Raw genomic sequence first — 11,925 nt, forward strand, 5'->3', positions numbered from 1 at the left:
CAAACTAATCAAGTCTACCACTACTTGCAATGAAACAATGCTAAAATCAATTCAACACTTGATCTATGAAATAACCTAAACATACAAGTACAAGAAGGGGATCCTTTGCTGCTAGGGTTGGGCCCTAACCCAAAGGCTTCAGCCCTTTGAGTCAACTCAGTGTTGGATCAAGGAAATTCTCATTCTCATTATCATATCAGAAAAATTACATAACAATGTTTTGCCACAAAGCTTGAACTCAAAAATTATTAGTGCCTTTACATAAAAAATCCGAATCCTAATGAGGCTCTATGCCTCCTTATTTATACAACTGAAGTCTTCAACAACTTCCTTAAATCTAGGGAAGCTTGGCTCCCAAACTTAAGATGAACTGGCTCTTAACTGTCAATGGCTCGACTGCCCATGATCTCCATGACTCGGCTGCTTGCAACTCCGAGCTAGTGTGATTTTATTGAGGAATGTTCCAATGGGTGAGGATTTTAAGGAGGGGGATCTATCTCCTACAATCTCTCCTCCTTGTCTCATTCGATTTTTTTCCCTTAATTACCCAAAATTTCCATGATTTTCTCTCAAAAACTGGCGATCAATGCACATTAGACCACTAGATATACATCTTACTTTTACTCATCTCATAAAGCAAAATATAAATAAAACATATGAGTTATGAGAAGAGTGGATTTTAATAAGCTTGGAGGTGTATTAAGGTCCATATAGTTACCCAGTGATGAGGCTCATCAGTAGAACCATGTAAAAGCCCTCCAAACTTAACCATAATTGTCTTTAAAGCTTGATTTTTTTCCTCCCAGCACTAAATAATTCCTCTTAGGCTCTGAAATCACCATTGAGGAAGACTAGAGACCACATAGGACTTTCCTTTTTACCACAACAACACATTTCATCAATTAGGGTTAGTATACATATTTATGAATTGGATAGTGCAATGATGATTTTCTTGACAACCTCATGAAGCATATAATGAACTTTGTCACTAGATCTAATGTATTTGGAATGCAATGATTAAAGTTTGATTACATGTTCTTTTCCTTATCCAAGATAGATTAGGTTCTGATATATTCTTCTTAAGCTAGGGTTTCTATTTCAAGCATTATTATTTCCTATGCATAGACTAGGTTTCCTTTTAATGCAACCTTTACATTCTACAAATAGATCAATGTTTACATTTTTGGAAGCAATGCAACCTTTACATTCCTACAAGTAGTGTATCCTTTGCATTTTTGTAAGTAATTTAGCCTTTACATTTCTACAAGTAGTGTAGCATTTACATTTGAGCAAGTAGGTCAACATTTACATTTCTCCAAAACTAGCATTTCAATTTATGCAAAAAGAGTAGAACTCTCCTTTCATGCAGCTTCTTTCCTTGTAAATATATATTCAATTCACAGAGTGGTCTCTGTATAGCTTGGTTTGTTCCATTACTTCAAAGTGACTTGAGTAGAGTTTAGCCTCCTATGCATGCAACACTGCCACTACTTAAGTTTGTATGAACCTCAGGTTGATAATTAAAGTTGGTAGCCTTGGGAGTTGCAACACACTTGTTGCAATACTAAGTCTCATCAGAGACATCTAAGTCTCAATCAAAGTCAAAGAAGGATACAGTTATCAAATGTGAGAAATCATCTACTTCTTACCATCTAAGCTTGGGAGTTGATGTTGAAATGGTTGAAGCAGGAATTATGGGGGATAGGGCTTTGGTTGTTCATGCTAGGGGTAGAAAATTTGTTATTTCCACTTTGAAAGAGTGGCTATGCACTAATATTACCCCAATGGTGCAATCTGCATAGCCACTCTTTCAAAGTGGAAATAACAAATAACAAGGCCACTTTGAAGTTGAAAAACACAAGGCCCAAATCTGGCTTCCCTTTTCAGTGTAATTCCTCTTGGATCATAGACGAAGAATTTTCCAAACTTTCAAGGAGATCTAGTTTCCTTTTGATCCTCAATATGGTTTTTCTGTTGCCCAATATTTTGAAAATAATATTATTTGTGTTAAGAAATGATCGATGGAGTGGGACAATCTAAAGACATGTAGAGAGGAGCAATATTTGGCGTATAATTAAAAGCAGATTAGGTTTTATTTGACTCTATATTTGGAGGTTTTTTGGATGAGTTCTCAAGGGAGGCTCTGTTTATATTGATAGCCCACATAAAACCCATCTTCGAAGCTTAGGAGGTTGTGTGGTCTCTAAAGCGTAGAGCTATATGGCTTTCAAGTGGGGATGGGAATACCAAATTCTTCCAGGCCTATGCCAAGGGTCATAAGATGTGTAATACCATTTGGTCTCTTCAAGATAGTTGGGAGGGGAGATCTCATATTTTGATGGTCTTGCTTCCCTAAGTATTTCTCATTTCCAAGATTTGTTTAAGGAGCTTGAGAGGGATTATATTGCTAAAGTCATAAGGGTAGCCCATATGTTCCCTATATTTGTAAATGATGAAGATAATAGAACTCTGATGGAGGAAGTTTCTGAGGATGAACTGAAGGTTGTGATCTATAGCTTTCAAAAAGATAAAAGCCCTAGGCTAGATGGCTGGGGGATTGAATTAGTCAAAGGATTTTTTATGTCATTGGTAACGACTTGTTGTGAGTTGTTAATGAATCCCAAAGGGAGGGTATAATTCTCTCAACTTTCAACTCCACTTTCATAAGTCTCTTCTCCAAAGTGGACTATTCTAAATTTTTTGAAGATTTCCATCCTATTTCCTTATGCAATTATACCTAAAAGGTCATATTTAAAGTGATTTTTAGGAAGTTAAAACGATTTTTATCGTCAACTATTTCAAAGAAACAATTTGGGTTTATAAATGGGACATAGATTCATGATGAAATTAGGGTTTATCATGAAGGTATTCATAACATCAAATTGATGAGCGCTAGTATTGTAGCAAGGATGCTGCAACTCCTGGGCTACCAGCTTTACTTATCAACACGAGGTTCGTACAAACTTGGAGGTGACCGTGTTATATGCACAAGTAAAAGTGAAGGTCATGCCTGTTGTCACTGTTCCCCTGGTGAGAGACCCTAGGGGTTCTAAGTCAGACTTCTATAGAGTCGGAAGAAGCTTAATTTTTTGATGGAAGAAGAGAAAATATATTCTAAGAGAGCTACTCTACTGCAGTAATGAAGAAAACAACATGTAAAGCTAAATCACACCATGTTCTAATTAACCATTTAAATAGCTACGCTAAGTGGAATTGCTAAATCGACACTAACCTAATGCTACTATCTAAATTATAGAAGTAAAGAGCATCAAACCATACTAATGTGTAAGAAAGGAAACTAAACTAAATCTATTTTCACTTTTTTTGGTTTTTTGGTGTTTGTGATGATCGGATAGTGTTGGAGTCTGATTAAATAACCAAATCAAAGCTCAAGGGTAGAAGCGTTTAAATGATACACAGAACGAAGTTCGGGAAGGAGTCAAGCGAAAAAGCAATTGAAGATCGAAATTAGAAAAAGGAGGATATAATGAAGTAGAAGTGCATAGGGGCCGTTGGATCAGTCGGATCAATGAATAGTATTAACGGGAGATGAAAGGCGGAGATCCTATCGCAAGAGATTACATTAATAGATGGATGGATCACATTAAGTCACATGTCGGCAGAAGGGTGGAAAACGTATGGAATGATGGAGCGATCTTTGTAGGTGGTAAGCAATTCCTCGCTCACCCTCAAGGCTGTAAGTGGAATTCCTAAATTCTACGCGATTAGCCTAAGTGGGTGACACATAGCACGGGAAAACCACTTCTCTCGCATTCTCTCAGTCAGATATTGGTTGTGCAAGAATTCACGCGAGATTGCGCAATAGCTATTGGATCATGTGGGATTGATCAATGGTGGAGATCGACCAAGCTAGCTGGCGAGCGGGTGATGTGATAGCTGTTGGATCAAGAAAAACATATTGATGGTGGAGATGTGGAGTGCCTAAAGTCAAATGTTGAAATGAATATAGGTGGTAAGTAGTATCTTGCGCACCCTCAGAGCTGTAAGCAGAATTCCTAAATTTCATGTGATTAGCCTAAGTGAGTGACACATAGCACGAGAAAACCACTTTTCTTGCATGCTCTCAGTTGGATATCGGTCATGCAGGAATTCACGCGAGATTGCGTGATAACCATTGGATCAAGAAAAACAAATCAACGATGGAGATTTGGAGTGCCTAAAGTCAAACATTGAAATGAATATGCGACACGCGGTTGATGGTGACTGGTCAAGTTTGTTGTGGATCAGACAGTAAGGAAATCTACGGGTATAATCTACTTAAGATAAGATTTATTAACTTCCACATATATTATGCATGAAGAAAGTGTTGAAGGAAATGAGAATATGAGTGAATCTTATTACAGAAAGAGAGTGATGGAAAAAGATGACAATAAAATGAACCAAGTACTGAATCAAGACGACGAACTCCAAAGCTCATGCAAGAACTAGAAATCTATGTTTTTGGGGTTGCTGAAGGGTCTCTTCCTCAAGTCATGGTCCCAGAGGGAGGAGGTGAGGCTGAGACACCTACTAACAACCTTATGGTGATCTTTCTCTACTTGCTAACCTACTAATTGAAAGAAAGCACAAATGGAAGTAAACTAAAACACAACAAATCTACGCTACACTATTGTAATGGAAATTTAGCTACTTAAGCAAATGAACGATTAAACCATCAATCTATGCTAGCATACATGTACAATAAAGAGGAGCCTTGGCTACTAGGGTTCGACCCTAACCCAAGAGATTCAGTCCTATGAGTTAACTCAGTGTTGGCTCACAACAAAACTCATTCTTATTATCAAAACATTGGATTACATAAAAAACTGTCACAAGTCTTGCAGCTCAAAAATAGAGTAAAGTTTTACAATAAAAAATATGAATCCTACAGAGGTCATAGGCCTCTCTACTTATACATCTGAAGTCTCCAAAGACTTCCTTAAAATTAGGTAGGCTCGGCTCCCAAACTCAAGATAAACTGGTTCTTTGAATTTCACTTGCTCGGCTGCCTTTTAGTCCTCATGATTTGGCCATTTGCATTCTGAGATAATGGAGGAATATTCGAATGGAGGGGTAGTAAATGAGAAGGATTTACCTCCTATAATTCCTCTCCCTTGTCCCATTCGATTTTTTACCAAGGTCTTTGCCAAAATTCCTTGCTTTTATCCTTAAATCCTGTATTAAATTCACATTATACCACAAAGCAAAATATCCAACTCTAACTCATCTCATAAACAAAATATAATAAGAACTGTGCAATAAGTTGTGAGAATAGTTGGTTTGACTAAGCTAGGAGGTGAATTAAGGCCCATATAATTACCCAATGATGAGGCTCATCATCACCCCCTACTGAAAGTGTTGCTCATCCTCTGAGAAACTTAGTCAATGTCCATGTCCTTCATGGCTCTGGTAGCCTCTTTGACATCCCATGCCTCTATTGTGGTCTCTTCTTCTTGTGCATAGAAGCCTGCTTTCCTTTCTACTTCTTCCCACTGCCTCTTTTCCTCTTCTTATTTTCTCCCTTCTAGCATCCCTAGGAGTAGTGGTGGGTTGAGTTTTAGGACTATCCAATTGACCTTCACCCTTTGCATTGATTGCTTATACATAGGTGTCTAGTTGAGTGCCTCTATCAACCTTTGAGGGGAGTGATATTCTCTGATCTTCAAGTTGTGTGGCAGTGTGTTCCATCTTCTGAAGCGTTCATGTATACTATCATCTCCTAGCAGCCTAAACATGTCCTCAAAATGTGAAATTTCCTTCTCTTGGGTAGCAAGATATCTAAGTGCCAACTAAGGATCATTTTCAATTAGATTATGGTTGTTGATTAGGGCAATGGGATTTGATTGTTCTACTCTGATGAAAAGAGGTTCATTTTGCTCTCTGGCCAATATTATTTTCATCTCTGCAACCCTTGACTCTTCATGGTTCATCCATTATGCCAAAGCCATTAATTGTAGATCTCCTAGCTCGGCATTAGGATGCCAAACATTCATGTCTGTGGGGGCCACGTTTTGCAAGTAAAAATCAGCCATTTTGGCCCTATCCTCTAGTGTACTTTGATCACAAAGATCAATAAACTGCCTGTAGTCCTGAAATGGCATGGTGCCCCTTTGTGCTAGTGTTTTAATCTGAAATTGCAGCCATTTTTCTCTGAGGTAAAGAGCATAGGATTTAGCTGGCATACTACACTGGATGGCCTCAAAGGAGAGGATGGCCATACATGCTAGTTGGTTTTCCCTTTCCTAGAGCTATCCTCTCAACCATGCATTTTCCCTCTCAAGTCGATCTCTCATTATTGCTTCTTTGTCCCTTGGTGTAGGGGAGTATTCAATTTCAATAGGGATTTTTGTTGATATTTGTGGCTTCCCTTGTTTTATTCTTGTGCTCTTTCTTGTTCTTAAATATAGAGGGGTTTTCCTCCTTCTTTTCCCTTTTTGCTTGGCTAGGGTGCTGAGAGAAGTGAGGGCAGTTGTTGCCTCCCTCTTAGGGGCCTTTGGAGACACCCTAGATGACTCCTCCTTTTGTTATTCCCCTTCTGTTTCAATGCCTTCTCTCTCTCTGTTTTTCTTATCTTCTTCCTCTTGTTGTGCTTTCTCATCTCCATTAGTTTCTTCCATCGTTTCCTCCTTTGTTTCAACATCATCCTCCTCTTCTCCCCCTTCTTGTTTTGCTTCATCATGTTCCTCTGTATTAGTTTCTTCTTCGTCCATCTCATCCCCATCTAGCTCTGTATCTTCTTCTTCTTGTTTTTCCTCCTCCTCACTGACAGAAGGACTGACATCATAGGTGAGGGTTTTGATGTCATCCTCTGTTGGTGAGTCTCTAAAGACTGACCATGTTATAAGGATCCTGAGGTTTTGGAGGGCATCCTCAATGAGGATCCTGATCAACCCATGGTGAGACAATTGTTGGGAACTCCCTTCCTTTACTTTGTTGTTGAAGTCTATGAGTGACTGCATCAAGAAATAGGGTATGCTGAGTCTTGGTGAACTGGTGTTTCTACCCCAAATCTTAATTCTTCAAGCATCCCAAAATGGTAGCCATAAACAACATTGTATCTACCTTCACATGAGATATATTTGATGAATGGTAACCTACCTCCCTCCATGGGTATGGCGGACTGTCCCTCCTTACTCCATTTTTATCCTCTGCGGGTTCTTCACCTTCTAAAAATAATTTCCTTTTTGCCACCTGACTGTCTGCTTTGACTTCTTTTCTCCATGGAATTCCTAGGGGAAGTGTGGTGACCCTACTGATGAGATCTGGGGTGAGATCTATAGTGAGCCCTATAACTATAATAGTGGCATGGATTCTATTGTGTGGAGTGAGGGAATGAGAAAATTCTTGAGCCACCTCATCATCATACCCTGTGAATTTTTCGAAAAACCCTATCCATTAGTGTCTTATAAATATTTCAAGCACTTGGGGGTTTTGTTGTATCCTCGCAGTGTTTGTGGGTTCTCTCCTATTAAACCCCCTCTGTCATCTTGCTTGTGAAGCTTGACGAGGAAATGAGAGGTTTGACTCAAGAATTTTAAATTCAGGAGAAAACAGGGTTTCCTTTGTATGTAATTCACCTCCCACAATTATTATATCCACTAGCTTTTAGATAATTTCAAGTTAATTTGTTTGTAAATGGGGATGGATTTTTAGATCCTACCTCTTTAGAATGGTGGCAATGGAAAATTATCATGATATTCCCTCTTGAACCCCTCACTACCAATACTATAGACTGCCTTTGTGTATCCTGTAGACTGGTCCTGTAGGAATTCTCTTGCAGAACAATGGATCCTTACTTCTGGTGGGTGGCCAGAGTTATGAGAGCGACTTGAGTGAGGGAGTTTAAAGGAGGTGGAATGCATGAATGCATGCAAATGATTTTTTGTTTCCCTTTTATGGATTTTTTGGGTGAGGTTCCTTGTAATCAGCTCCCACCTCATAGATCTATAGTTAACCACTTCTTTTCCTACTCCTCCTCTGCCTTTGAGTTGACTGCAGCCACGTGTGAGACGACACCCGGTTTTGTATGTGATGACTGAATAAAGATGGCCAAGTTAACTGGCCACCTTTTCACTCATAAACCAACTACCTCGTAACCCTTACAACTTTTGATCAAATGATGCATATGAGTGAGTGAGTGGGATACTTACTTGTGGTCTCGATGTCATGTTGCAGTTGTCGAAGATCAGAGGTGCTGCGTTGTTTATTTGCTACATGGTCATTCTTCTTCCTCCTATGCTGTCTGTTGTCTGTTGTCTGTTGTCTTCTGGTTGTTGTCTACTATCTGGAGCTCCTGGATCATCCTAGTGAAGACTTGTAGCTGATGATTGATATTCTGTGGGATAGTCTGCTACAGGACCTAACCAACCTACCATTCACCCTTGGATTGCTTCATGTAGGTTTTTGGGGGATCTTGTAGGAATACAGGGGATCCTGTAGAAAATACAGTCTTTGCCTAAATTGAAGCAATGAAGTAAAAAAACAATGGAATTGATGGAGGGATGCATGGTAAGGAGTGGAGGAGATGAATATATGTGAGGCAGGGTTCCCTTTGGATCCTCTCTTTTCTCCTTGATTGTCTTTCTCGCCCACCTGCAAATACAATTATGTCTTTTTTTCTCCCTTTTTTTTTTGAAAAACACTTAGGCTACCTTAGAGAGGTTTGCACCCTAGATGTTTGCCCTGGGCACCTCAAGGAAGGTTTTCACCCAAGGATCTTCTTATTCTTTTTTCATTTTTTTTTTCATCATTGGGCCGCCACACGAGGTTTTCAACCCAAAGTTGGGACTCAGGCACCTCATGGAGGTTTTCACTTGAATCCTTATTCTTTTTTCTCTTTTTTAGTGACCCGATGAGGGAGGAGATGGAACTTACTCCACCATCATCACTGTCTTATTGATATTGTAAATGAACTCTTGTTTTGATAAATGCTTCTTGTACATTTTCAGTCGGTGTCCATTAACAAGCAATGGAATGCCTTCTTCATCTATAGTCTGATTTGCATTGAACCATTATCATGGCATCTTTCCACCACATAAGGTTCGAGCCATCTTGTCCTTAGCTTTCCCTTGAAGTCTTTATACATAGAATCATATATCAATGCCCAATCGCCCTCTTGAAATTGCTTCTCCTTAATATGTCTATCATGCTAGATCTTCCTTTGAAGCTGAACTATCTCTGTATGTAGGAGGGCCTGCATTCTGAATTCATCCAAGCCATTCAAATGGAACAATCTTTCTTTTTGTGCATGACTGAGATCCAAATCTAGTTGTCTACCATCCTCAATGTGTTATATTCAAACTCAATGGACAACAAAGTATTTTTCCCATAGACCAGCTTATAGGGTGTAAATATAGTGGTGGTCTTCCATGTTGTATTATAGGCCCAGGTGGCCTCAACTAGTCTCTCTATTCAATCCTTCCTGTTGCTGCTCACTACCTTGGTTAAGATACTCTCCAGTGCCCTGTTGGTCACTTATGGATGATAAGGAGTGGAGGTCATATGCTTGATTTTGGGATGGCAGAGTAGTCCTTCAATCATGTTGGAGGTAAATTGGCTGCCTTGGTTTGTGACTAGCTCTCTAGGGTACCCAAATTTCTATAATACATTCTCCCTTAGGAACTCAACCACCTTCTCTTCTATCGTTGCCTTAATTGCCTTGGTTTTAGCCCACTTAGTCAAATAATCATTGCACACAATAATGTACTATTTTTTCTTTGAAGGAGGGTTGACAGGCCCAATGAAGTCCATGCCCCACTTGTCAAATGGGTCGAAATTCACTTGAGGTTGTAGGGGCATTTCATCTCTTGGAGTAGGCTTTCCCATCCTCTGGAACCGATCACATTGACTAATGTACTTTTTGACATCCTGATGAAGAGTGGGCCAATAATATCCCACTTGTAACACTTTGAATGTTGTCCTCTTTGTTGCAAAGTGACCTCCACAAGGCCCATCATGACAATTCAGAAGGATTTCAGAAACTTCCTCTTCCCTTACACACCTTCTGTGAAGGGGGAACTTTTCCTGACTATCTTGCTCTTTTCTTTGGAGGGCAAGTTTGGTGGGAACTATTCTGATACCAAATAGTTTGCTATATCAGAAAACCATGGGGAGAGAACTGAAATAGCAAACAAATGCTCATTTGGTAACTGTTCATCCACCGTTCCTTCTTCACCTACAGGCAAATTCATCCTAGATAGAAAGTCTGCAACAAAATTTTCCTTACCACACTTATCAACAATAGTTAGATCCAATTGCTATAATAAAAGCAGCCATCTTATAATTCTAGCATTCACATTTGGTTTTTTCATTAAATATTTGATTGTAGCATGGTTATTATGCACAAAATTTTGGTTGCCTGTAATGTAATGCCTAAATTTGTTTAATGAATGCACAACAGCCAGAGTTCCTTTTCGATCACAGTATAATTTAACTCAGCCTTTGACAAGTTCTTACTGATAAAATAGATGGCATAGGGCAATTTCTCCTCTACCTGACCTAAGGCTGCTCCGATGGCTTTGTGTGATGCATCAACATGAATATGAAAAGGGAGGGCCCAGTTTGGGCCTCGAAGAATTGGTGCAGTGGTTAACTTACCCTTTAAAATGTCTAAGGCCTCTTAACATCTTTTTGACCATATAAACTCAGAATCTTTGGCCAACAACCCAAAAAGGAGAGGCCAACTGGCTGAAGTCCTTTATGAACCTTCGGTAGCATCTAGCTAACCCCAAGAAGACATCCCTCTACTTTTGTGAAGGTGGGACCCTTTGGATGATTGCTATTTTGTTTGGGTCCACTTGCAATCCTTGCTAAGATATTGAAAGACCTAGCACAGTCCCTTCAGTCATTAAGAATTCACATTTTTCCGAACTGAGAGACAGGTTCATTTCAATGCATTTGTGCAATACTTTGCCTAGGCTGGTCAGGGCTTCTTGAAAATCACAGCCATAAGGTATCAAATCATCCATATAGATTTCCACTGCATCATGTACTAATTCGGTGAAAATAATCAAGACTGCTCTCAGGAAAGTGGCAGGAGAATTGCATAGGCAAAAAGGAAGGACCCTATAGGAAAAAGTATCCCAAGGACAGGTGAATGTGGTCTTATCCTGGTCTTCTCGGTAGATTTGAATTTGGTTGTACCCACTAAATCCATCTAGGAAAGAAAAAAAAAATCTTCCTTGCCAGGCCATCTAGCACTTGGTCAATGAAGGGTAGGGGAAAATGATCCTTCTTTGTGGCTTTTTTCAACTCCATGTAATCGACACAAATCCTCCACTTACCATTTTTCTTGGGAACTAACACTAAAGGAGAGACCCACTCACTGTCGGAGATAGGGTAAATGAATCCTGCATCTAACAGTTTTTGCAGTTCTTCTTTGACTCTATATTTAAGAGTTGGATTCATCCTCCTTTGAGGTTGTCGGACCGGCTTACAACCTTCTTTGATGTATATGTGGTGAGTACACACTAAGGGGTGTACTCCCTTCATTTCCTTGTAAGTCCAAGTGAAGGCTTCTAGATTTTCTCTCAACATGTTGCATAGCTTTTCCTCTTCAAGAGAAGAAAGAGATGGATTGATTTTCAAAGTTTTCTCTGGGCCAAATTCTATGATTTTGACACGGAGTGGGTTGGAATCGGTGAAGCATTAGTCAATTGGATGATTGTTCTAGGTTTTCCTTACTTCATATTCTAATGGTAACGAACTAGGAGTTGGACTTTGGAGCAGGTGTTCAATTAAGTCATCCTCATCTTACTATCCTCCTCCTATGGTTGCTTCCAAAGCATAAAGTTGGGCTAAATAAACCTCATCCTCTTCCTCCTCCTCCAACCATAAGGGTAGATCATGCTCTAGAGAAGGTTGAGCAGGAGGCTATAGGACTAACTGTTTGGACATATGTCCGTTCTTGATGGTCATATTCCCAGC

This window comes from Pinus tabuliformis, chromosome 5_1 (assembly GCF_031772625.1).
Source record: "Pinus tabuliformis cultivar Carrire ecotype Pingquan chromosome 5_1, CPIR1, whole genome shotgun sequence".
Classification (NCBI taxonomy): Eukaryota; Viridiplantae; Streptophyta; class Pinopsida; order Pinales; family Pinaceae; genus Pinus; species Pinus tabuliformis.